This window comes from Alosa alosa, chromosome 5 (genome assembly GCF_017589495.1).
Source record: "Alosa alosa isolate M-15738 ecotype Scorff River chromosome 5, AALO_Geno_1.1, whole genome shotgun sequence".
NCBI lineage: Eukaryota > Metazoa > Chordata > Actinopteri > Clupeiformes > Clupeidae > Alosa > Alosa alosa.
In genome coordinates this window covers 2,326,920-2,337,833 of record NC_063193.1, presented here as the reverse complement: position 1 = coordinate 2,337,833, position 10,914 = coordinate 2,326,920, and positions in this window count along the sequence as shown.

Here is a 10,914-nt window from a genome sequence, read left to right as displayed (position 1 = left end):
AAAAGATGTTTTTCATTAATAGATCAAGAATACTGTAGGCTATGTTATACTGCCAATGCCATACCGAAGTCTCGCCTACTGATTGACTCATAGCCTATGAATCAACTCAACAATTATATTCAAAAGATTAGGCTAATTTTACCCACGCAACTGACTTTAAGATTCAGGTTAAGCAAATAACAATAATAATACACACTAATAATAATACACAATACTTTACACAGTCAACACAAGCAGAGCACACACAGAGCAAGGTCATGAGATGAGCTTTGAAGAAAGGAGAGGAGGGACAGAGGAGGGATTGAGGGAAGGAATACCAGAGCTTGGGGGCCATTCGCCTTATTCACCCGGCTGCCATAACGAAGCTGAGGGGTACACTTGCCATTACACCTCAGTCCAGCAGATGGTGGTGGTAATGCACTCCGTTTGCAAACTGCCAAAAAAAGCTCACCGATTAAAGAAGAAGGGTTCACTGGCCTGTTCTTCAGTGAATTGTTTTTTTAACTCGAGTCGCCATTCAAAGACTGTTCGCCAGCAGCAGCATCTATCTTCTTTGTTTTCAAGTAGCAGGGAATTCATGCAGAACCGTTGCAACTCTGCCGTCATTATGCTAAGCCCGTCCACCGACTCTATACACGATGTGATTGGCCTGACCGAAGTTTGTTTTTTCCAGCTCGCAAGCCAACGGAGAGTTTCTAGACTACCTGGCTGCAAATTACATTTGCTGCCGCTAGGGTACATCTAGATTTCTAGGCTATACTAGAATGTCTTGTTTATTGTTTTACCAAATTAATTGGCCTTTGGAGACAGAGAGGGTATTATCATAATTAATCCTTTGTTGTTGTTTTGTTAGCTTACTCATGGGTTTGTCTGGAAGGGAAAGGTGTAGCAACATGACAACAGTATAGAGACTGACAGGTCTGGTGGTAGGGTAGGGCTAATGTTATGAGTATTAAAATATGGGATATTTTACAGGAAAATATTCAAACAGGAAGACAGCTGGAAATAAAGTTAAAGCCCCCCTATGCAGTTTTGACAATTTCTTTGCTGTTTTCTCACTTTTTGCTCGCAGGTATCTCTGCAGAGCTCCCCCTACAGCTTCAGAGCATATATTTTACGACACTCATCAATCGGTCAGTCTGCAGTTTCCTCTTTCCCTGTTCCTCCGACAATGGTTTACTCACTTTCTGCTTCTTTTTCGTTGGCTCTGCCATGACGAATGTCTGAGAAACTCCATCGCTACCTTGTTATCCGGTGCCTGGAGTGTATGTGTGTAAATGCCGTAAAGCAATTCCTTACACTCGTTGCTTGACACTGAGGCCGCCGGCCCGCCAGCCCAAAGTTGCAAGGTTGGTTTTTCCACTCACAGGCTATAGGGAGAAGCAAGACAGTCACCATTCAACCCCAAAAAAGTCATATAACCATTCCAATGACCCTGAAGCTGTTAAATTAAGGTAAATTACATTGCATGAAATGTGGGATTTCCGTCCCCGTAAACACCCCGAAATCTCCCTAATTTTCGGCAGTTAATGACAATTTACAGTCGCGTTCGTCTGTGCCACATATTGTCAGAAACGAACTATGACTTATGTGGAGAACAGTTCCCCCACCTCAGATAAATTAATAAATAAATAAATATTCTTTCATACCAACGATATAGACCCTTTCAACAAGAAAAACAAAAACAATGCTTGAACGTTGAAATGTTCCCAATCTACTTCCGCTTCATCAAGATAACATATGGAATATTAAAACGGAAGCCTTGTGGGAACAACTATGATCAGTCAATCGGTCAATAACGCGATGATATTGTTAAAAAATAAATGGTGAGTTAATTTTTTGTGTGTAGGCTATCGTCAAATTGCAGCCTGCCTGTCCCTCAGGAACACGGTCCATAACAAATCAAAATATATCATCCCCTGGCCACGCCTTCACTAACACCCGTTATCCATGTTGTTACTTCCCGACGTTAGGTTCTCACTTCTCATGGGTCTCCTGTCTGATTTGAGTGCACGTGTCAAACATGTCAAATGCAGGGCGGTATATGGCTCTAGCTGTTCATCAGCTGGTCAATGACGAACGCTAGGTTAACTGTAGCTGGCTAGCATTCAAGCTTGTCAAGCACATCTACTGCACCTGAAAAATAGTCCTAAAAAACGGATCTTACCCTCTTTCTTCTCGATCGACTCCAAGCTCTGAACTCTTCTAAGCTTCCGCCTGAGATGCAAGGTCTGGTTGTTAAGGCTACCTGAAGCTCCTGCGTACTGTCTCGTAATAGGTCTTACAGGCAGCTGGAAAACAATTAAACGAAAGTGGTATGAATGAAAAAACGGAAATCACAGTAAAATTAAACAAGCAAGGAGAAAACAGTAAAAGTTACTTATACGCAATACCGTCATGACTTGCAGACAGCTCCGAGCAAAGAGAAGTTCACTCAGAGGTTAGTCTGTGAAAACAAAATGTACGGTTAAGATCGGTAGGAACATAGCCTATCTATTTCCTTATACCCTACAGCAGAATGAAAGCATATTCTTTAAATCTTACCCTTGCTCCGGTTCGTAGCGCCTACAATTTGTCTCCGAGTGAACCCTGGTAGGCTACGGCTGAAGGCCGGCCTCTGATTTCCCGACGGCTGATGTCCCTTCACTGGCCCGACCTGAAGAAGTAACCGCTCGTCTGGCACTAGATGATCCAACGCTCACCATTCCTCCAAGCAAAGGGAAGTGTTCGTTTCAAGGTCCCCTCTTCTAGAAGGAATAAGCGCGGACGATCGTGGATGGGTTGTTTACTGTATGAACCAAATTCTTACGGCTCCTACACACACGTGCGTTGCAGTGCTGGAGACGCATCCCGTCCACTTTACATGGGCTTACGTCATCCGTTGCCGAACTGAATTGTGGGTCCGTTGCGTCACGTTGCTCCCGTCGCTTGCGTTGAAAAGTTAAACTTTTGCTGCAACCACAACAGAAGGCACCAGCCAATAAAATTACGATTATACTTCATAAGTCATTTGCATAGCTATCCTCAGGAACACCCACTGGCATGCATTGACGGAACGCAACTGTGTGTGGGAGCCGTAACCAAACTGTAGGCTAGCCTTTCTGTTTTAATTTGCCGCCGGTGCTGGGCAAGCCCACACTATTTGTTTACCCGATCAGCTGTTCTACTGGCGGAAGCGACGGGTGGGTCTTCCACTGCTCACTAGAATAGTCTACTACTGGGAAAATATCTATTTTTATACATATTTATTTAACTGCATATTTTTGTTGAATGAAAATAGCGATAAAGACAATCATTTATATATTTGCCACTGAAATTCTCATTGTGTTGGTGTGAAGGGAAAATCCAAATCTAAACTTGAGTCTATCGACTGTTTTAAGTCGGGTTACATTATTGGAGCTTGCAGGGAACAGATATGTCATACCCAGCATCATTTCTGCTGGTTGAGCATATTGCTGGGAGTTGTGTAGTTAACACATCCACTGTGCATTTAAGACCAAAGAATAGGTCACAGTCATGCCACCATGCACAGGGGTTGAGCTCTAGGAGACTGTGATGTTTGCATGGAAAGCACCTTTTACCTTTGTGACAAAACCTGATTAAAACTATTTGTTGAAATAAATAGTTTTGTCTATCTTTTTTACATAACATTGGCCATGGCTAATGACACAGTAATTAATCTAGCATACTTTCATTAAATAGATCAATTCAAGCTAAAAGAGTCTACTGTATAATTAGGCTATACTGAACCTGATCTATTTATACCAGAGCTTAAAATGAAGTTAATACCTTTTAGAAAAATGTCACCTGGGGTAAAACTCCCCCTGCTACCCTGATTTGCATTTGTATAGCTCCCCTAGAATTAGGAGGAGGGGGGGTCATGGGTGGAAGACTGCCAAGGAAGGCCCACGACAATTCACGGCAGTTTTCGGTGTTGCCTGCAAATAGCCGTATACGGTCTTAAACCTGAACTTCCACAACAATCTACAGTGCCGCTTACTGAAAAAAATCCCCCTTTTCATGCAGTTAAGCTAAAACATCTGCATAGTTCCCCTTTAAAATACGTGAGAAACCTAGAACAGGAGGGTTGACAGCTATGCTTAATACTAGCCTAAAGCCTACAGTGGGGATATTTTGCTTTTTGGAACCTGCGTGTCTTTTTTATGAGAACGGGAAAACACACTTCACCAACCTTAGCCTACAGAGCACAGCAGTAGTCCATGTTTGTACATAATGTAATTTTAGCATTTAATTCACACATTCAAATAAACTCTATTAAATGAATAACATACAAGCTTGTCAATTGTGTAGAGGGGATAATATGTGTATTTCTGGGATAACACCGCTCTGATCTTTCCTTAAACTTAAACTAATACAGACATAAAGTGCCCTCTAGTGGTTAATACAAAACCTTTTGAAGACACAGCAACTGGTAAAACCTATTTTATACATATGGGTAAAACGCAGGAGCAGATTAAACCGGAGGTGCTGATGACACAGCAATTAGGTGGTCACGTGACTTATTCGTTTTAACTTATTTTATACAGTCTGTGGTTTTAACATGAGTTTTAACACTGTGTTAAACACTAAAAAGTGGCTAAGCTAGCCACAGAGCAATTGCCCCAATACAGGTGGGTCTAAAAAAACAGAATATCATGGAAAAGTTCATTTTTTCCACCTAATTTATCTCAAAAAGTGGATCTTTCATAGCCTAGAAATCTAGACGCACCGCACCCTAGCAGTGCCTGACCATTTGCTGCCAGGGCTAGTCTAGCAACTCTCCGTTGGCTTGTGAGCTCGAAAAATTAAACTTCTATCAGGCCAATCAAATCGTTAGGCCGGCTTAACATAATGATTGATGGCAGAGTTGCAACGGTTTGGCTTGAATTCCCTGCTATTTGAAAACAAATAAGATAGATGTTGCTGTTGGCGAACAGTGTGACATGAGTTAAGCTTTTATTAAGTTGGCAAACGTTTGAACCAAAGATCCTAGAGCTCTGTTCTAGAATCTTTGGTTTGAACTAGCCAACTAGCTCCGCTGGTGGGAAACACATGGGACTCATAGCGCTGTCCTATTGCGTGCAGAGGGAATTTGAAAGACAACCTCGGACTGAGCACTGCGAACGGTGAGTGCCCAGACCCTACATTTTAATGTGGGTCTGGCTCGTCAGGCTAGATCTTTCATATATTCTAAGTATAAGTATACATACTCTTTTGATCCCGTGAGGGAAATTTGGTGTCTGCATTTATCCCAATCCGTGAATTAGTGAAACATACTCAGCACACAGTGAACACACAGTGAGGTGAAGCACACACTAATCCCGGCGCAGTGAGCTGCCTGCAACAACAGCAGCGCTCGGGAAGCAGTGAGGGGTTAGGTGCCTTGTTCAAGGGCACTTCAGCCGTGCCTACTGGTCGGGGTTTGAACCGGCAACCCTCCGGTTACAAGTCCGAAGCGCTAACCAGCAGGCCACGGCTGCCCAATATATGACCAGCACCTGTAATAGCTAGTACCAGTTTGCTACCCATATGACCTAAGAAATGGGTGACAGTGGAGTTACTAATTTGACCAGGCACAAGTTTTATATTTTGCAAAGTCCTGAATATACTGTATGTCAATGGTATGCCACTGTCAAGGTGTAGACATGATTGACAAATCAGTCATTGTGTGCACCAACAGTTAAATTGCACGATCACACACCATCCTGTTTTCAACTGTCTTGAATGACATACTTTTGTAAATCCTGCAATCTGTGTTTTCCCTCAGACACTAAAAACTGCAGTTATCAGCCCTCTCTTAAAGAAAAGCACTTTAGACCCTGCAGTCCTGAATAACTACAGGCCAATATCAAACCACCCCTTTTAAGAAAAAATTTAGAGAAAATTGTTAAACAGCTGCATTCTGGAGAGGTTCCAATAGGGCAGGGCTATTCAATTTGTAATGGGTCAGTTCATGAAATATCACAACTGAGGGGCCAGAGAACAGCTTGAAATATGAGTAATCACATTAACAATTGTAGGTACAATGAAGTAAAATAACAGCAAGTTTAGAGTTAATATGTTGTATTTTTGATATGTGTAACATCATTAGCCAGTTGTTGGTGGTTACTTGCATTTGGTATTTGTTTTAGGAATATTTCAGCCAGTGGTTACATTTGTTAAGGTGAATTGACTCTATATTGCTAATATGGCTAATGAAATCTGATAACTGATCGACAGCAAAGAGTGCTTTGCGCAGTAACTGCTAGGTCCATAAGATTTCCAAAATGTGTGTAATCAATGCACCCTCATTCAAGAATTTTGGAAAGAGATTATTACAATTGGATCTATGTTCATCAATGAACTTCCACTATGTCCCAAACTTTGTAATTTTGGATGTTTCCCAGCAAGCTGTACATTAAACAACTGCAGGAAGAAGATTGTTTATTTTGTCATAAAATTTCACTGTCATGGGAATCTGTTCACAGCAAAGATGGGTTGAAGGACTACTGCAATGCCTTACTCTAGAGAAACGTATATATTTGTGAAGATTTGGGGCTCATATATGCAGTTTTTGGAGGGGGAGGATTTAATTGCGGCTTTGTAGTCTACTGTATTTTTTTATATATATATATATATATATATATATATAACCTTTTTTTTTATTTATTTTTAATAAGATCACTGATCATATTTTGGACTGTGGGAACATTCTATATGCACACAATGCGTGTCCATCTGTGCATGTACATGTTTGTCACTCCTTAGTGTTATTCTTTTCTTTTCCTTAAACGCCATGATGAGAATCAGTCAGTTACCACAACAGTAAAACATACCACTAACATCTCTACATTTGGAATATCTGTACTTATTGATGTGCCTTGCTTTGTTCGGTTTCGTCTATTTGTATTGTAATTGAAAAAGTCAATAAAAGCACGTAAAAAAATTGTGTGTAATCGGTGGCATATGTACCGTATTTTCCAGACTATGGGCCCCATCATGACAGTCAAAAGCGCATCATCACTCATCAAAAGCTTATTCAAATTTAGTAGGATGTCCAGTACACATTGGGAGGGTTTTCGTTATCAAACGTCGAGCGCATGGCGCAACAAGGTGTTCCTAGGTTTTTTAATCAGTCATGGGTGTGTTTGGGGCGTAACATCATTTAAACCAATGAGAATGACATCTGTCATTCCCTTTAATGGCGCAAAGCGCAATGTGAAATAAATGCATCGGTATTTTGGCATTCAACGGCGCATTTCAAGGAGGCTGCTTGCAAGACCGTATGGAATAGTCATTCCACTAAACCATGCTTTACTAAAACCTAGCATAGCCTTCACGCATTTGCACTCCTCTATTATTTGAACTCATTGGCAAAGTGAAACTAACTTCACCATGGTGTCAGTCAACGGCAAGACAGTTATATGCAGTTACTTTCACTATTGACTGACAATGGGTTACCATCGAAAACTTAGGCTGGAAAAAGCAACACTTACCCTAATATTGCTCAAATGTCTGAATAAAAAAAAACATTTATCCTGCAGGAGTTGCTTATATCTTCTGACAGTGTGTCTTCAGCTGTGCTCCATACAGTATGTGTCTCTTGCCTCTCCCTTTCAGTCAGAGATTAGTGCTTGCACTATGCCTGAAACACGCATGCATTCCTAAATCCTTAAATTATGGCCGGGATTCTATTTATAGCCGGGCCTCAGATTCAGACAAATAAAGGCCAGTAATAATTGCCTACATTGTTTTGATTTAACTCATAAAAGAGCTCTTCTTAATATTTTATATTGTTGCTTGGTTTAATACTGTTGCCAATGAAAAGTCGTTTTCTTACACCATGGGTCTCCAACACGTCGCTCTTAAGTTACCAATCGCTTGCCGCCCCCTTCTGAGCTTTCCAGAGGCTGAAGCAGTAGCCTTGGCTCGCAATAAACGGGTGGAATGACTATTATTACATGAAACTTAATAGTGAACGATCAAATACACCCCAGATTTCAGTGGTCATCAGTCTCAACATTTAGCAATATAATCAAACAGTCCAAACGTCAATTAAATCCAAAACCAAACTGAACATCTGCTTTTTATAGCCTACCGGTATGCCGCTCCAAACAAAACGCATGTCTCACAATAAAACGCACCACCTGCCTCGAATACAAGTCTGCCCCAAATAAAGGTGCTGTGCTTTGCGCAGCCTAAGTAAATAAAAGACCCCAGCCATAATTTGAGAATTTACAATAGTCTGTCTCCTAAACATTCCTCACCCGTTATCAGGACATGCATGAAAACATTTGAAAACAAAACACAGCCATAGGTTATTTTGAGAGTGATGACTTTCTCTTCTGCATTGTTCTAACCATTAAAACGAGGCATATGAAGAGGCATTGCAACAATGTCTACAGAGATGCACTGTAAGGTTGGCTGCAAAGATTAAATGCAGACTGTTACAATTGACTGACACGCGGGCACACACACATTATTGAAATCATACGCCGGACGCTTGATCGGTGTATACCGGGACATTTTAGCGTCCCGACAGACTTTTGTCGGGACTCGGGACATGCAACTCAAAATAGGGACTGTCCAGTTAAACCAGGACGTCTGGTCACATTCTGTGTAAGTTGAATAACTTGCCTTTTCAGATTACCGTATTTTCCGGACTATAAATCGCTCCGGAGTATAAGTCGCATCAGTCAAAAAATGCGTCATGAACAGGAAAAAATATATATAAGTCGCACCGGACTATAAGTCGCATCTATTTAGAAATGTATTTGGTAGTGTGAATTTCGTCAGACGAGACGAGAGGAAATATGTTCGTCAACGACCTTTTTTTTTCATGACTAAGACGAGACGATGACGAGACGGCAGTAATGTCCTGAAACACTGACTAAGACTATCTTAAGATGCATTATTGTTGACGAAAAGAGACGAGACTAAAATGTTTTGCATGGAATAAAAACTAAGATCAAATCTCTCTTCATTTTCGTCTACAAAATGAGAAGACTAGAGAAGAGAAGGATATCTAGCTGTTACGTTTTCAAAATATTCCGAATGAGTTCATACGCAACAGCTTTCCTGTAGGCTAGTCTACGTGCTGTTGCTGCAACCCTGTGGCTGCAACACGAAACTACATGGAACAAGAACACTGGAGATTTCTACCAGAGTTAGCAAGCTAACTACCTAAGCTTTATGCCACAATGCTACATACCCAGAAGTTGAAGCTTCTCTCATACAAATTAACATCCCCAAGAATGTCCATACGAAAACGTTCATTATGTAATGTCAACTACAGTATTTAACTAGTTAGACTGATGATGCAAAGTTTGCTAGCAAGTAAGCTTTGGGGAATGTGTTGTGTTTGGGTGCATATCGCCATCTAGCGAGGCGGAGTAAAACATTAATATTTTGGCCTACTGACAATGTTTCTCAAACTTTTTCAGTTTCAGGACCACTTAACCCTAGCTAAAAAAAAAAAAAAGATTAGACCTACTTCAACAGTAGCCTATAATTAGTCTACACAATAGGCCTACTCACTGAACCACCTTGCTTATTGTCTTTGTACTTTGCTTATTGTGTGGATTCATACTGTATGATTTAAACTGGCATATCTTACATAGACAGTGTTGCAGAACTGTTTTTACATACAAGTTGGTTCAATATTGCAAACAACTCATCTATATTATATTTTACCACGCCTGCTCAAGGACCACTTGGGATAGCTGCGGACCACCAGTGATCCCCGGACCACACTTTGAGAAACACTGGTCTACTTAATGACAGTGGTCCAGTCAAATCTTTACTGTCTATGGTCAAATCCCAGCCGAGCTATAACTGTAGCTCGACTTACCTGTGCATGTAAACATACTGTCTGACAAAAAATCAGAATGAGTAATTATAACAGACGAGTAGCCCTGTGGACACACAATATTGTTGGAAAATTGAGATGTGTGAAACACTATTTGACTCAAATGGTAATCAGAAATAATTTGTTATAAAAAAAAAAGACTAAAATGTGTTGACTAAAACTGACTAAGACTAAGATACCTTTAGTTTTCTTTTGACTAAAACTAGACTAAAATGACGAGACTTTTAGTTGACTAAAACTTGACTAACAAAAATTATATTTGAATGACTAAATATGACAAAGACTAAAAAGGACATTTCGTCACAAGACTAAGACTAAGACTAAATTAAAAATAGGTGACAGAATTAACACTATTTGGAGCAAAGACCCAGAGAGAAATATAAAACAAGTGGTGGAAAACCCTAAGCCTTTTTAGATCCAATTTTATCACCAAAATTGCCATTTATCAGTTCCGAAAAATATTGTAAAAGCATGAACCTTGGAGATTCAGAAGTTGGTTTATGTTTTATCACTTGCAGGCTTTACTGTAATGCTTTCTTTTCTGGTCTTCCCAGAAAGCAGTATACAAGTTGCATACAATTCAGAATGTGTTTCAACCAAATCAAATCCTTTTACTGCAGTTAGGTGCAACAGTCGAGTGCATGTTTGATCGTAATTTCAGGTGTAAGGTATATGTTAAACCTTACGTTGAAACTTCCTATGCACTACAATCATTTTATAACATATCCTGAGATGCCTTTTTTAATGCTTTGGTTGATGAGCTGTTGTAGGTCATGTATGAGGTCACAAATAACAGACTATGAACTTATGTGAATTCCTGATGATCATGAGATATTAAGAAATGAAGTAATGCATAAATCATGAATTAATTCATGCATGAATTCATGATAATTCATGTACCGTAAAGTGTTACCAATAAGGGTACACACATTAAAAAAGGCATCTCAGGATATGTTATAAAATTATTGAGAAGTCTATGGCATGGCTCCTTTAAGACTACAGACATAGTAATGATAGAAAATAGAAATAGAATAGAATAGAAAAAAAAGTGCATCACAACAACCAGA